Source organism: Neomonachus schauinslandi, chromosome 5 (genome assembly GCF_002201575.2).
Source record: "Neomonachus schauinslandi chromosome 5, ASM220157v2, whole genome shotgun sequence".
NCBI lineage: Eukaryota > Metazoa > Chordata > Mammalia > Carnivora > Phocidae > Neomonachus > Neomonachus schauinslandi.
The window spans coordinates 148,441,949-148,457,222 of NC_058407.1; the positions used below are offsets into that span (position 1 = coordinate 148,441,949).

At 39.6% G+C, this 15,274-nt stretch overlaps 1 protein-coding gene across 1 annotated transcript in view; it reads left to right on the forward strand.

Annotated features, from left to right (window-relative positions):
* The window catches only part of MRTFB (myocardin related transcription factor B), a 190,217-nt gene that overhangs the window by 454 nt on the left and 174,489 nt on the right, over positions 1 to 15,274 (forward strand). The window contains exon 2 of the mRNA XM_021698346.1: positions 10,897 to 10,961. The gene's annotated coding sequence lies outside the window, so the exon portion shown is untranslated. The remainder of the gene's footprint in view (positions 1 to 10,896; positions 10,962 to 15,274) is intronic.

Sequence of the window (15,274 nt, forward strand, 5' to 3'; positions counted from 1 at the left end):
TCGGAGCCGCCCGGTTCGCGCCGTCCCGGGACCCGCGCGGGCGAGGCGGGGCGGGGCGGCCGGGCCGGGGCCGCGGGGCCGCCCGGGCCAGTCCCCTTCGCAGCCGGTCCCCGCGCTCGGGTGCGACCCCGGGGCCCGCCTCGGTTCTCTTCGGCGGCAGGGTTGACGCCAGGACGCGGTGCCTCTGGCCGCGGCAACACGGTTTATTGAGGCTTTACAGTCTGCCGGGCACTTGCGCCGCTCCCGGGCTGCACAGAGAGGTGAAGCTCCCTGCCGGGAGTCACACTGCCGGGAAGCGGTGGAATGGGGGGTTCAAACCCAGGCACACTGACTCCAGCGCCCACGCCCGGTCCTTGCCTCCCTTCCTTCTCCCCACCCCCCTCGCAGGGTTTTAGGGCTCGAGTTCCATTCCTAGGGCCCCAGTTGGGCTGCAGAAGGTGTGTGGCAGCCCCCCCGCCCCGGAATTGGGTGCAGCAAGCTATATGAGTTTCCTGGGTGGAGGGTCTTTGACTTTGTCATATTCCCAGAAGGGTCCCTGACCCCCAAATGGACAGAAACTCTTGTTTGGCCCTGCATAAGACCAGAAGTGGGCTTAGAGCGGCGGGTGTGCGCCAGAGATGGGTTGTCAGGCTGAATGCAAGTGGAATATTGGAGCCCAGGGTTTGCCTTAAGCAAAGGAAACTTTTAAGTTTGATTTTCGTTAAGCACATGACTGCACTCTTTGGAAGCGGTGGTGCTCAACCTTGTCAGAACCAAGGCCCCTCCCCTTTGCAGCAAACTTTTTGTAAAGCCCACTTTACAGCCCTGGAATGAAATTCATCAACAGTGTAACCTATGTACACACGTAATTGAAAATCAGTATGATGCTCCAATTTAAATGTAAGGGAGAGGGGCGCCTGGGTGGCTCAGTCGTTAAGAGTCTGCCTTCGGCTCAGGTCATGGTCCCAGGGTCCTGGGATCGAGCTCCGCATCGGGCTCCCTGCCCCGCGGGAAGCCTGCTTCTCCATCTCCCACTCCCCCTGCTTGTGTTCCCTCTCTCGCTGTGTCTCTCTCTGTCAAATAAATAAATAAATAATCTTAAAAAATAAAAATAAAAAAATAAATGTAAGGGAGAAATAAAAGAACAATCAATGACACGAATTGCCACATCATTTACATCTCGTGCCTACTGCTGTGCTAGAAGAGATCGTGTCCTGGGTGCTTGCACCTGCTTCTAATGAAGATGTTTAGATGGAAGAGCAGTAAGACTATCAGTGTTTTGTTTTTGTTTTTTAAGATTTTTATTTATTTGAGAGAGAGAATGAGATAGAGCATGAGAGGGGGTAGGGTCAGAGGGGAGAAGCAGACTCCCCGCTGAGCAGGGAGCCCGCTGCGGGCCTCGATCCCAGGGCTCCAGGATCATGACCTGAACCAAAGGCAGTGGCTTAACCAACTGAGCCACCCAGGCGCCCCTATCAGTGTTTTTAAACGAGAGAAGGAAAGAGCAAAGATATAGATGGACCCTGGCGTGGAGGGGGAGGGGAATGGAGGGGGTTGACACCTAAGTGTTGGGGTAACCTATTTATGATAATAAAGAGAGAAACAGCTTAGATGGAAATAAGGATAACATGCCAAGATAAATTACAGACTCAGTCAACACATAAATAATATTAGTATATTATGGAGGCCCCCATGGAGGGGACCATATTTTCAGTCTACACTGTATGGCCCCTTTTGTGTCACAAGCTTTGAGATGCTGCTACCTTGAGGCACAATACTGGGTTCCTACCACTTATCATTGATAACGAATAAAAGATTGAAATTTTCGGATTCAGTGTTGATGTCTCATTAGTTCAGATATGCTCAGTATTACGACGTTGAGTTAACAATGTGTGATGTGAGGAAATGGCCACTAATTTCATATGTATTTTATCTCAACTTGTCTCACGTTAGCTGCCTTCTCCTAAATTACTGGGGTTTTCCCATAATTCCTTATAAAAACTTTTCAGTATTATGTTCTAAAGTAATGCCAGTTTATAGTGATTAATCTGACTGGACATTTAAAAGATTCTCAGGACCAGCATGGATCTTCATTATGTGCGTCTGTTCCATGCATTATGTGAAGTCCAGCATCCTGGTCCCCAGACACTGAATGCCAGTGTTGTCCCCCAGTTACTTTTATATCTAAGTATATCTCTTAGGAGACAGTACCATCACCCCTGAGATCTACTCTAAACAGCAGTCCGCTCTCTACTCAATTACAACAGGAAAGGAGGCAGAATTTAACTGACAATTTTTGTGGGGAAAAAAAATTTTCCCCTGTTCTTTCTGAGGTAATTGACATACCAGAAAGGTAGGCTCTTGGCTCATGACACTCATTGATTAGTGTAGAATCTCAGATGGAAGATGAGGTTAGTACCTATGTCCCTTTGTCTGAAAAATTTGCTTCATTGAGATTCTTGTTCGAAATGCTGACAACTAAACACTTGAATGAGTGAGGAGTAGGAGGTTGGAATGGACTTGGGATGTGACAGTGATAATGTGTAGAATAACTAAAAAGGTCTGCATTAAACTAAAATATAAATTAGTGTAACCACTTATTAAATTAAATAACCTTTTTTCTTGCTAGTATCCATATTAGAGAATTTAGAAAATGTAGATGTGTACAAGGTGAAAATTGAAATGTCCTGTAATCACATAGGTCCTCAGTCCTCCTAGTGTGGTTTGTTAGAAATTGTCTTTTCCTTTGAAACTGTTCATCTTGCCGCCAGGACAAAAATGCTGAGTCAAAAAGTTCAACTCAGACTAATATATAGCTATAGTGTAACACTGTACATCCCTTCAATTCTTGTTAAATCTGCAAAGCAAATTTATTTTTTTGTTGAATGAATAAGAGGCTGTGAGATGTTTATTGTTCATTGCTTGTTACTTTTGAAAGGTGCTTTAGAAACAAACAAGTAAAAACTCTTGTCAAAATAGAACTATAAGGTATTTTAAATTGACTAGAGAGAGATACATTGAATACTTTCAGATTGGAAAATTATCCAGATTGAGAGTAATTAACTTTTATTACTTTGAGTGAGCAGTATCATGTTGCAGGGTAAAAAGAGGTCACTCCTTTTTTTCTTCGCTTTTTTTTTTTAAATCACTACTCAAAAAAAAAAATATATATATATATATTTATACAAAAATGAAACAAATAATATGAATTGCAGGGATACTGAGACTTCCAGTTTTCAGTTGTGGGGATACATTGTTAAATGAGCAAAAATCCATGCCTTTATAGATGAAAAGGAGTAACTCACTATGTACATATCTTTGAGCTTTATAATTAAGCTATTTCATTATTTTTAAGATGCATATCTAAAATGGAATGCTATCTTAAAATTGGCATGTCATGTTTTAATTGGTAACTTTTCTTAGCAGTACATGAAATAATAGTGTGTCTGAGAATTGATGGTGTCTTACATTCAGTGAAATAGGGAATATGTAGAAATTTCAGCACATTGATTAATATTTAACAGGAAAAAATTTATCCAAAGCGTGACTTGCAAAATAAAGGTACACAACATTTCTAGGTACTTCCACCTAGACTAGAATTCTTTACTTGTAAGACTCCTGTAAGAAAACATACCTCCCTCCCCCCCCATGTAAATCAAATGAAACGTCAGTGTTTGTAAATATAAGAACAATTTTTTAGAAAGAAAGAAACTAGTGCTTTTTCATGGAGAGCAGGTGGTGTGGCTAATGGATTTGAGGTAAAGTTCATCAGACAGTGCAACCTGACAGATGTAGGAATATGGGGGGTCTTTTGTGTGGGGTTGTTTTTTTTTTTTTTTCATTTTGAAATGCTCATAAGTCCACTCGTAATTGAAAGTTTTCTCAAATGGGACAACAATTAAATTGGGTTTCAACAATTTGTAGCTGTTACTGTTGTCTTAATAAGAAATTTTTTTTTAAGATTTTATTTATTTATTTGAGAGAGAGAGAGATAGTGACAGCAGGAACACAAGCAGGGGGAGTGGGAGAGGGAGAAGCAGGCTTCCCGCTGAGCAGGGAGTCCGATGCGAGGCTCGATCCCAGGACCCTGGGATCATGACCTGAGCCGAAGGCAGATGCTTAACGACTGAGCCACCCAGGCGCCCTTAATAAGAAATATTTTTGAGGGCTCCTGCCTGGTAGAACATGTGACTCTTGATCTTGGAGTCATGAGTTCGAGCCCCACATTGGGTGTAGAGATTACTTGAAATCTTAAAAAAGAAGAAAAGAAAAGAAAGAAAGACTTTTGAAAATATATTTAGTACATGTTGAGTACAGCTTTTTTTTTTTAAGATTTATTTGAGAGAGGGTGAGCACATGCACAATGGACAGGAGGGGCAGAGGGAGAGCAAGAGAGAGAATCTCAAGCTGACTCCATGCCAAATACGGAGCCCAACTCGGGCTTTGATCCCAGCACCCTGAGATCATGACCAGAGCTGAAATTCAGAGTTGGAGGCTTCACAGACTGAGCCACCCAGGCGCCCCAAGTACAGCTTTTATATGGGAGGTTACATGGTATCTCTTAGCCAGAAAACCTGTGTAAGGACTTTTTCCATCGGATATTGAGGGCAGTTTCCATAGGAAACTCAGCCACATGAAGACGGTGTGCATACCTTCTCCCGCTAGGTGGACTTCAGCTTTTCTTCTCGAAGTGTGGTTCCCCAAGCCAGCAGCATAGCATAGCATCCTGAGGCTTGTTTGAAGTGCAGACTCTGGGGCCCACCCCAGACCCACTGAACTAGGATCTTCATTTTCACAAAGTCCTGCTCCAGGTGATGCACATGAATGTGTGGGAAGCACTGGACTGGATCATTGGCTCTCAAACTTGAGTGTGCATTATGGGGATTGCTCGCTCCATTATTTCCAGAGTTTCTGGTCTGGGCTGGGGCCTAAGAATTTGTGTTTTCACCAGGTTCTCAGGTGATGCTGATGCTGCTGGTCTAGGGGCCCCCTTCCTGTTCTCTTTCATAATTCCTCGCCCCTTTAAGTAGCTCTTTTTATAGATTATTACAATCATATGCTTCAGATTGGTTGAAGAAAAAGATTATATTGTCTTTTATCATTTTTAGAGATGGCCACACTAAAAGTGCTTGTTGGGGTGCCTGGGTGGCTCAGTCGGTGAAGCGTTTGACTTGATTTTGGCTCAGATCATGATCTCAGGGTTGTGGGATTGAGCCCTGTGACGGGCTCTGCGCTCAACCGGAGTCTACTTGAGATTCTTTCTGTCCCTCTCCCTCTGCCCCTCCCCACTGCTCGCGCATGTGTGTGCTCTCTCCCTCTCTCTCTCAAATAAATAAGTAAATCTTTAAAAAAATAAATTGCTTGTCAATATCTAATTTCAGAGAAAATTCTCTTTTAATGCTCATTGGATTTTTTAAATTAACATAATGTATTATTTGTTTCAGGGGTACAGATCTGAGATTCAACAGTCTTACACAATTCACAGCGCTCACCATAGCACATACCCTCCCCAATGTCTATCACCCAGCCACCCCATCCCTCCCACCCCCCACCACTCCAGCAACCCTCAGTTTGTTTCCTGAGATTAAGAGTCTCTTAGGATTTGTCTCCCCCTCCGGTTTCGTCTTGTTTCATTTTTCCCTCCCTTCCCTTATGATCCTCTGTCTTGTTTCTGAAATAACTCATATCAGTGAGATCATATGATACATGTCTTTCTCTGATTGACTTATTTCGCATCGTTGCAAATGGCAAGATTTTTTTTTTGATGGCTGCATAATATTCCATTATATATATATATACACACACACACACACACACACACACACACACACACACACACACACACACACACATATATATCACATCTTCTTTATCCATTCATCTGTTGATGGATATCTAGGCTCTTTCCATAGCTTGGCTACTGTGGACATTGCTGCTGTAAACATTGGGGTGCATGTGCCCCTTCGGATCACTACATTTGTATCTTCGGGGTAAATACCCAGTAGTGCAATTGCTAGGTCATAGGGTAGCTCTATTTTCAACTTTTTGAGGAACCTCCGTACTGTTTTCCAGAGTGGCTGTACCAGCTTGCATTCCCACCAACAGTGTAGGAGGATTCCCCTTTCTCTGCATCCTCACCAATATCTGTCGTTTCCTGACTTGTTAATTGTAGCCATTCTGACTGGTGTGAGGTGGTAACTCATTGAGGTTTTGATTTGTATTTCCCTGATGCTGAGTGATGTTGAGCACTTTTTCATGTGTCTGTTGGCCATATGGATGTCTTCTTTGGAGAAATGTCTGTTCATGTCTTCTGCCCATTTCTTGATTGGATTCTTTGTTCTTTGGGTGTTGAGTTTGATAAGTTCTTTATAGATTTTGGATACTAGCCCTTTATCTGATATGTCATTTGCAAATATCTTCTCCCATTCTGTTGGGTGTCTTTTGGTTTTGTTGACTGTTTCCTTTGCTGTGCAAAAGCTTTTTATCTTGATGAAGTTCCAATGGTTCATTTTTGCCCTTGCTTCCTTTGCCTTTGGCGATGTTTCTAGGAAGAAGTTGTGGCTGAGTTCGAAGAGATTGCTCCCTGTGTTCTCCTCAAGGATTTTGGATGGATTCCTGTCTCACATTGAGGTCTTTCATCCATTTGGAGTCTATTTTTGTGTGTGTTATAAGAGAATGGTCCAGTTTCATTCTTCTGCATGTGGCTGTCCAATTTTCCCAACACCATTTGTTGAAGAGACTGTCTTTTTTCCATTGGACATTCTTTCCTGCTTTGTCGAAGATTAGTTGACCATAGAGTTGAGGGTCCATTTCTGGGCTCTCTATTCTGTCCCATTGATCTATGTGTCTGTTTTTGTGCCAGTACCATACTGTCTTGATGATGACAGCTTTGTAATAGAGCTTGAAGTCCAGAATTGTGATGCCACCAGCTTTGCTTTTCTTTTTTCAACATTCCTCTGGCTATTTGGGGTCTTTTCTGGTTCCATACAAATTTTAGGATTATTTGTTTCATTTCTTTGAAAAAAGTTGATGGTATTTTGATAGGGATTGCATTAAATGTGTAGATTGCTCTAGGTAGCATAGACATTTTCACAGTATTTGTTCTTCCAATCCATGTGCATTGAGCTCGTTGGATTTTGACTCTGGCTTATGAGTAGTTCTCTTTTTTTCTGTGAGTTACACTTTTAACACTTTAAAGTTAATTTTGTATAGGTAAAATATTCATGTTGTTCAAAAATTAAAACAGCTTATTTTGAGGAACTTAATTTCCAACTCTGTTGTGGTCTAACCTGTCCCCTCTCCCCATAAATATCCTCTTTAATTGTTTCCTTTTTTTTTTTTAAGATTTTATTTATTTGACAGAGAGTGAGCGCGTGCATGCACACAAGCAGGGGGAGCAGGAGAGGGAAAAGCAGGCTCCTGCCTGAGCAGGGAGCCCAATGCAGGGTCAATCCCAGGATCCTGGAATCATGACCTGAGCCGAAGGCAGACGTTTGACTGACTGAACCACCTAGGCATCCCTGTTTGTTTCCTCATAGATGTTCCTTTGTGTAGACACAAGCCAATACCTGTCCTTCTTTGTATATAAAATATAGCACACCATGTAAATTATTCTGTTCCTTGCTTTTTGTTTAGTTAATATACCTTTGAGATCTTTCCATATTAGTGTATAGAAAACACTAGTTAACAGCTTCAGAATATTCCACTGTATATCCGTGCCATAGTTTATTGAACTAGCCCCCATTGATGCATATTTGAATTTTTTCCAGTCTCTTAACAATCACAGACAATGTCCTGGTAAATACACCTGTACACATCTCATTTCATATATGTGAGATATAAGATATCTGTGGGATATCTTTCCACAAGTGGGATTGCTGGGTCATTGAGCAATGCATTTATAATTTTGTTAAATTCTGCCCTTCTTCAGGGTTGTGAACTCCTGCAAGTAATGCATCAGGGTACCTGTTTCTCCATAGCCTCTCCAACAGTGTTTTCCAACCTTTAGATTTATATTATTCTAATAGTGAAAATGATAACTGTGTAGTTTTAATGTGCATTAGTTTGCTATGAATGAGGCTGAGCATCTTTTCATATGCTTAAAGGTGATTTCTGTTTCTATGAACTATCTGTTCATACCCTTTGCAATTTCTCATTTGGATTGCTTTTTTCTTATCAATTTCTAGGAATGTATAAATTAGATTAACCCTTTAGGATGTGAGTTGCAATTTCCCCAGTTTGTTACTTGTTTTTTATACTTTCATGTATTTTGGTATAGAGAAAGCTTCAAAGATTTTTCTTTAAATTTTAGGTAGTTAATATTAATCTTTTATGTGTCTGGATTTTGAGTCACAGAAAGGCCTCCAAGAATTTGAAATTTGTTCATGTTTTCCTTAAGTACTTTTGTGGTTTCATTTTTACACTTACATCTTTGATATATTTGGGATTTATTCTGGTGTTCAAGGATAGTATATAAATTGAACTTTATCTTTTTCTATGTAGCTGCCAGTTATCTCTACCATTTGTTTCAGAATACAATACATCTTGATTGTATTCGGAACTTCCAGGTGTATTGGAGCATCTCTGGACTTCCTATTCTATTCCATTAGTCTTTCTGTTCATACACCAGTACATGGTATTGGTTTTACAAAGTGTCTTAGTTTTCCCTGTTGCCCTTCATTTTCCTGGCAATTTTTCCTTGTTTATTTTTCCATGTGAACTTATAATCATTTTGTCTAGTTCCAGAAAAGAAAACACTTAAAAAATTGAGATCATGTTAAAATTATAAACTAATTTTACAGAGAGAATTGCTGTCTTTCTGATATTTTCCTATCCAAGAACATTGTGTATTTTTTCATTGGTTTGATTCTACTCTTGAGTCCTTTTGGAGCATTTCAAAGTTTGTCTTATATAGGTTTTGCCAATTTTTTGTTAAAATTTTTTGTATGTAGTTTATCTTTTTTGGTGCTTTTGTGAGATCTCTTTATCTTCTCTGAGTGGTTTTGACTGTGTGTATGAAAGCTGTTTTTCTGTGTAAGCACAGAAATCGACAGACCCTGAATTTATAAGTCGTTTTTAACAGACTTTAAATTCTGCAAAATCCCTTATATATTTTTGCCTAAGAGAAAGAGCTTTGGGAGTCAAACTTGCAGTTTAAATCTGTGTCTGTATTTATTAGTTCTGTGGTCTTCGGAGATCCCGTTTGACTTCTCTGAGCCTCAGTTCCCTCGTCTGTAAAAGGAACAATTCTCTCCATATCAGAATGTTGGAGGAATTAAAAAAGAACATATGAAACTCATCACTTAGTGCTGCTTCCGCCACCAGCGTCAATGTGGGTTGAGGCTGCTGGGTTTTTTTCTTTTTCCTCCTCTTACCCCTGTCACTTTGGAAAGAGGAAAAAAGAAACCATGAAAAAAAAACAGTAAGGTATTAGAATTGAAGTTAAAAGTAAGCTGTGATTCCATTTTAGCAGGGTAATCAGTGTGCTTGAGATCAGGGAGCAAACTCAATGGGGCACTTGAGGCCCCTCCTGCTTTTTGGCCTCACTACTCATTGCTCAGTCAGATGCACCCTGACAACAAGGCTGCTTAGCATTCCCCAAAGGCCCTGTGTTTCCTATAACGCTGTCCCTTCCACCCAGAATGTTCTGCTACCTCATTCTGCCCGTTCGGATACATAGTGCCCCACACCCACTGAGGAAAAGTATCTGTCTCCTTGTGCAGCTCGTCTGCCCTGTAGCATGGGTCTTGATAGACTGGAAACTGTGGAGAGAAACTGCATCTGTCCGTCCATCAAAAATGCCCGGGAGGGGCGCCTAGTTGGCTCAGTTAGGCATCTGCCTTCAGCTCAGGTCATGATCTCGGGATCCTGGGATCGAGCCCCTGCACTGGGCTCCTTGCTCACCAGGGAGCCTGCTTCTCCCTCTCCCTCCACTGCTCCCCCTGCTTGTGCTCTCTAGCTCACTCTCTGGCTCTCAAATAAATAAATAAAATCTTAAAAAAAAATGCCCAGCAAAAGACCTGGCAAAGTATAGACACTCTGGTATTTGTTAAATAAGTGAACGAATAATTGACTTTGATCTTTCTTTAGCCTTATGTTATGTATCTGGGTAACTCTTATCTCATCCAGTATACTGTAAGCCCCTTGAGGATGAGGATTATGTCATTTTGCAATAATAACAATGATAATAATGGTGGTGGTGAGAGGTAAATAGACTTATTATGTAAGAGCATATATTAATAAAAATAAAAATTAACATTTATTATGTTCCAGGAGCTGTTTTACAGTCCCTGATGTGGATTAGCTCATACAATCCTCAGCAATCCTATGAATTGGGTACTATTATTAGACATATGGGGAAATCAAGGCACACCAAGGTTGAGGAACTTGCTGAAGACCACACATGCTAGGAAGTGCTAGAGCTGAGATTCAAATGCAGATGTTCTGAGTCTAGCACCCCAACCCTTTTTTTTTTTTAAAGATTTTATTTATTTATTTGAGAGAGAGAGAGCATGAGAGAGGGGAGGTCAGAGGGAGAAGCAGACTCCCTGCTGAGCAGGGAGCCCGATGCGGTACTCGATCCTGGGACCCCAGGATCATGACCTGAGCCGAAGGCAGTCGCTTAACCAGCTGAGCCACCCAGGCGCCCTAGCAACCCAATTCTTAACCTGTTACGGTGCTTTAGACCTGTTTGTTGAATGCGTCATTTACAGGTTCTTGAACAATTTAGGAAAAGTTATTTGATTACACTTGCAACTTCTCAATTTCCTTCCCAACCATCCCTTCTTAGTAACTTCTGTTTTGTTCTTTCCAATTTATCTTGGACTTCCTGCTCTCCAGGAGGCTTTCTGTGACCGTCCCCACCAGGCATATAATAGGTATTCAGTAAAAAGTAATTTTTACTTTTTCCCCCCACAGGCTCACAGTAAAGGTGCTAAGAAAGAGAATGTAAGACAGGAAGATAATTAAATATTTTTACTGAGGTAAGCTTTTTATGATTTAATTTTTTTTTTTTTTTAAAGAAACCTCTCCCCACCCCCCACTGTTGTGAACATTCTTCTCCGCAGCCTGCTTTCTTAAGATGTAAGAGGGAGAATGTTCTAGGAGTATTTTACGTTCATGGAACCTGGGGTTCTTAAGGTGGATGCCAGGAACATGGGTTGTTTGAACAAGGTTATTTGGCTTTCTTTACTTCTTTGAATCTAATCTTTAAATTCCCATGGCTTCATTGTCTTGAAGTTTGGTACTAAGGAGATCCAGCAGGTGGAAACCCATAAACTGCTTGGTGGTTCTGTATACTTATAACATTCAGTGAAAACTTTGTTTTTAAAACAGGGAACTGAAGGGATTTGAAGGCACGTTTGGTGAGATAGCAGCACTTCTTTCCTTAAATGAGATATGTTGTATTTTCTTATTATAATAGAAAAATCTTCCATCAGTATAAAGCAACATACTGACACAAGTAAACACCTAACTCCTGTCACACAGAAATGACTGCCATTTATATTTTGGTGAACATACTTCTATGGATATAGAAGTATTCATATACAAATTATTAAATATATTGGTTTACACTACATATGGTAGTCTTTTAACGCAACAGTGTATATTATATATCTCTACACATGAATTGTAAAAGGCATGTGTAACTGTACATGATGATTTTACTGACTCTCGTATATTTCAGTGTTTGGAGGCACCATGGTTTGTTTAATCATTCCTTTGATGACCATTTAGATTGTTTTTAGTGGATAATGGCATGTTGATTAACCCTGTACTCACACCATTGTATACTTGTTCATTTATCTTCCTAGAAGTATGACTGCAGAGTCAAAGATGATGCACATTTTAAATGTTGATACATATGGTAAACTGCCCTCTGTAAAGACTACCAGTTTATCACCACCACCCCCCCCCCACCAAGTCAATGAGAGTCTTGTTTTCCATACCCTGCCCACACTGAGTTTTGCTAATCTTTAATCTTTGCCCGTCCAATAGGAGAAAAAAAAAATGGTATCTTTGAGATAGCAAGGTTTTTGATTGAAATAAGCCTTTTATGTTTTCAAAGACCCCTTTCATTTGATATTCTTACATGAAGAATTTTCTTACTAAGAATATAACCTATGATTCTCATGTCTAAGTGAGACACTCTCTTGGGCTTTAATATGATGAAAATGTTGAAATATGTTGAGTCTTTTGTTTTTAGTTCTGTTGCCCTGATTACCTCATTATAAATATTTTAAAATTATTGGCAACTAACTAATTGTTTTGGATACCAAAGGTTTTCCTCTGTGGGGAGCAGTACTCTTGTTTTTTATTCATTTATAGTGGAGCTTGAAAAAGCTTTAAAAATTAACTTGTTAAGGTCTTTCGAGCATGGATCCCGATTGCAGAATAGCATAGAGAATGGGATTCACAAACTCAGGTGACAATGAAATACTTGTTGAGTTTGTCAATTATGTGAATATGTGTTTAAATGTAAACCTGTGAATATCGATGTCAAATCCCATCTGTCCAGAGTATTTTACCAGTTTCTGATACGAATGTGAACTCAAATTTATGTTTGTTTTAGATTTTATTTCAATCAAATAAGAGTTACTTAAAGTCTCCCATGAAACAGACACCAACTGTGTCATTGTCCTAGTGTTTGTTCTTTAACTTAATAAAAAGTCAACTAAAATTCATCTTTTTTTGCTATATATGAAATGCATCTTCTTATAATATAGATTGTGTTTCATGTGGGTGCTTGTCTTTTCATTTCAAGTTCACATTTTTGAGGCTGGGACCAAGTATGTTTTATCCACCAGCTTTCATCCAGCAACTGGTGTGACACCTGGCATGTACATGGCAGACACTCAAATTGTTTTGAAGGAATTAATGATTGGTGTATATTGGTATTGTTGAGTTAGAACTCAGATGTGAGATGTGCCTTAAATTTTAATTAAGAAATTTAATTTCTTGGAGAAGACTAGTATCTGTGACTTTTAAATGCACCTAAATCTAGACATACATAATTGTAGTGACACTTGCTACAGTAACATTTTGTGATACTTTATTTGGATTATTGATTTAGACTATATCCCATTTATTTTCAGAATCACATATACTGCTGTGTTTTAAATCTGCTTTGTTTGTTTGTTTTTTACTGTTGCTGTTAAGGGCAAAGTAAGTATCTAGGTAAGATACCAGATGTTAATTCAAGAATCCTAGGATGTTTAGTATTATAGACCTGGGAATATTTTTCAGTTATGTTATTTGAAGACAAGAATAAAGTAAATACCCCAGATTTTAAATTATAATGGAGAGAAATTGAGTTATATTTTAATTGTGCAGTTCAGCATTTATTAAAAATAGAAGTGGAGAAATAGATTGCCAGCCATTGAGAAGAATGTATAAATCTTCGTCCAGTATCCTGCCTTCTAAGCTTTTCTGACTCCTAAACCAGTTTTTCACAGCCAAAATAAACAGAGCGCATGGAGCAAGCACTTAATAGATTTAAGCTGTTGTAGACTTTTGTTTCATACATTTTGTTTCCACTGGAATATGGGATTCTAAAGAACGCATGAGCTAGATTTTAATTAGTACTTTAGCAGCGGTTATTTGCATGTAAAAAATTTTAAATTGATTAAATAATCCCCTAGCAATTTTTATTTGTCCTTTAATTTCCTTAGCAACCCCTTACTAAATAAATAGTCCAAAAGTCAAATCTAGGCAGACCTAAAAGGAAACTACTGAGTCTTCATTAGTGGGGTCTAAATTAATGAGATTTCCTGGACTTTTCCCTTGGATATTTTGTGGCTAATGGTATAACCTTGTGTTTGTTTTCTAAAATAACCAAAGTTCTGGGTTCTTGAAACTCTTTTCTGTGGTAGTATAGGAATTTGCTTATATGGTAGCTTTCATTTCACTGATGAGTTAATTTCTTTAATCGCATGCTTTAAAACCTTATTTCTAAAAATACTCCTGAAAAGTGAGGAATTACTAGTAGTAGTTAAACCAAAGTCTTAATTAAAATTAAGACTTTATCCTTTATTTCCCCTCTTAGCTGCATTTGTAAAAATTGTTATACTGTATTTAAACAGATTTTAAGGCATTCTTATGTATGGGTTGGATTTTGTGCATTTGTAACGATTTCTTCCTATTTTAGGCATGAAGCTTAAAGTTTAGACTGGCAGTATAAGTGGTTATTTGATTGGAAAGTTGGAAAGAAGAAAAGCTGTCTTCATATCCAGAATTTGTGGTGGTAGAATACTCAGATGAAATGGTTTCATGATCAGGGTGAGAGTATGGAACTTCAGGAGTGGAAAGACATTTTTAAGTGCCTATATGCAGCATAGATCCCCAGGAAGCACCCCAGGCTGACTTCTGCAGTCTGCATACCTGGGTTGATCTCTCACAAAGGCATTATTATTACCCCTGTGAGGTGAAGAAGGGTGGAGAGCAGTAGCTTTGGGCCTCAAGTTCCAAAGTGAGCACAGGGCTTCGAGAAACTCCCTAGGGAAATCTCCAGCTTCTGACTGTTCCATCCTCCTTGAGAAATTTCCTTCCTTGCTGACCCTGGAAGCTTTGCGTTGTGGTGGGTGTGATAGAAATATGGAGCTGGGCAGAGGGAGTCTGACTCTTGTCTATTACTGCAGTGTCCAGATACCCTCTTTAAATAGACTTCCAACATGGGAGCATGGCTAATCACATCATAGCAGTGTGATGACAAATATGAGAGTTCCATGCAAACTTGGCCTTCGTGCCCGTTTGGTTTGTTCAGAGAGGAGACCCAGGTCATGGGGAGGGTTGTGTTTGTGTATGTTAAACCTAGTAAGTTTTGTTTTAAATAGATTTCAGTCTATTCTAATGTGACAAAGTTTTTCAGTCTGAATGTTCTAGCAGCCATCATTCAAACATTAATTGCTGTCAGTGGGAAAGGATATCCTCCTACATCTTTTCTGGAGTGCTTGAAACCATCCCACTTCCTTTTTCTTTTGCCTTAAGAACTGATTAGTGACACTTGGGAATTATAATCAGATGGCATCAATCTTTCCAGAAAGGTTACCAATTATTGCACTGAAAAATAGGCATTTCTTTCTAATAGTAAGTGTTTCTCTTGGTGCGTCTCTCTCAGTTCAGTACTTTTAAATACCTTTTAGGTGAATGAATGCTTTGTGTCATGCCCTGATTTAATACATTTAAAACAGACTTTATTGATGGCTTTCTTACTTTCAGTTCTATGGGAGGGGACAATTTATTTAATATGAAATCTTCATAGGACCTTTTGGTTGTTTAGATGTCCTCAGGGTAGAAA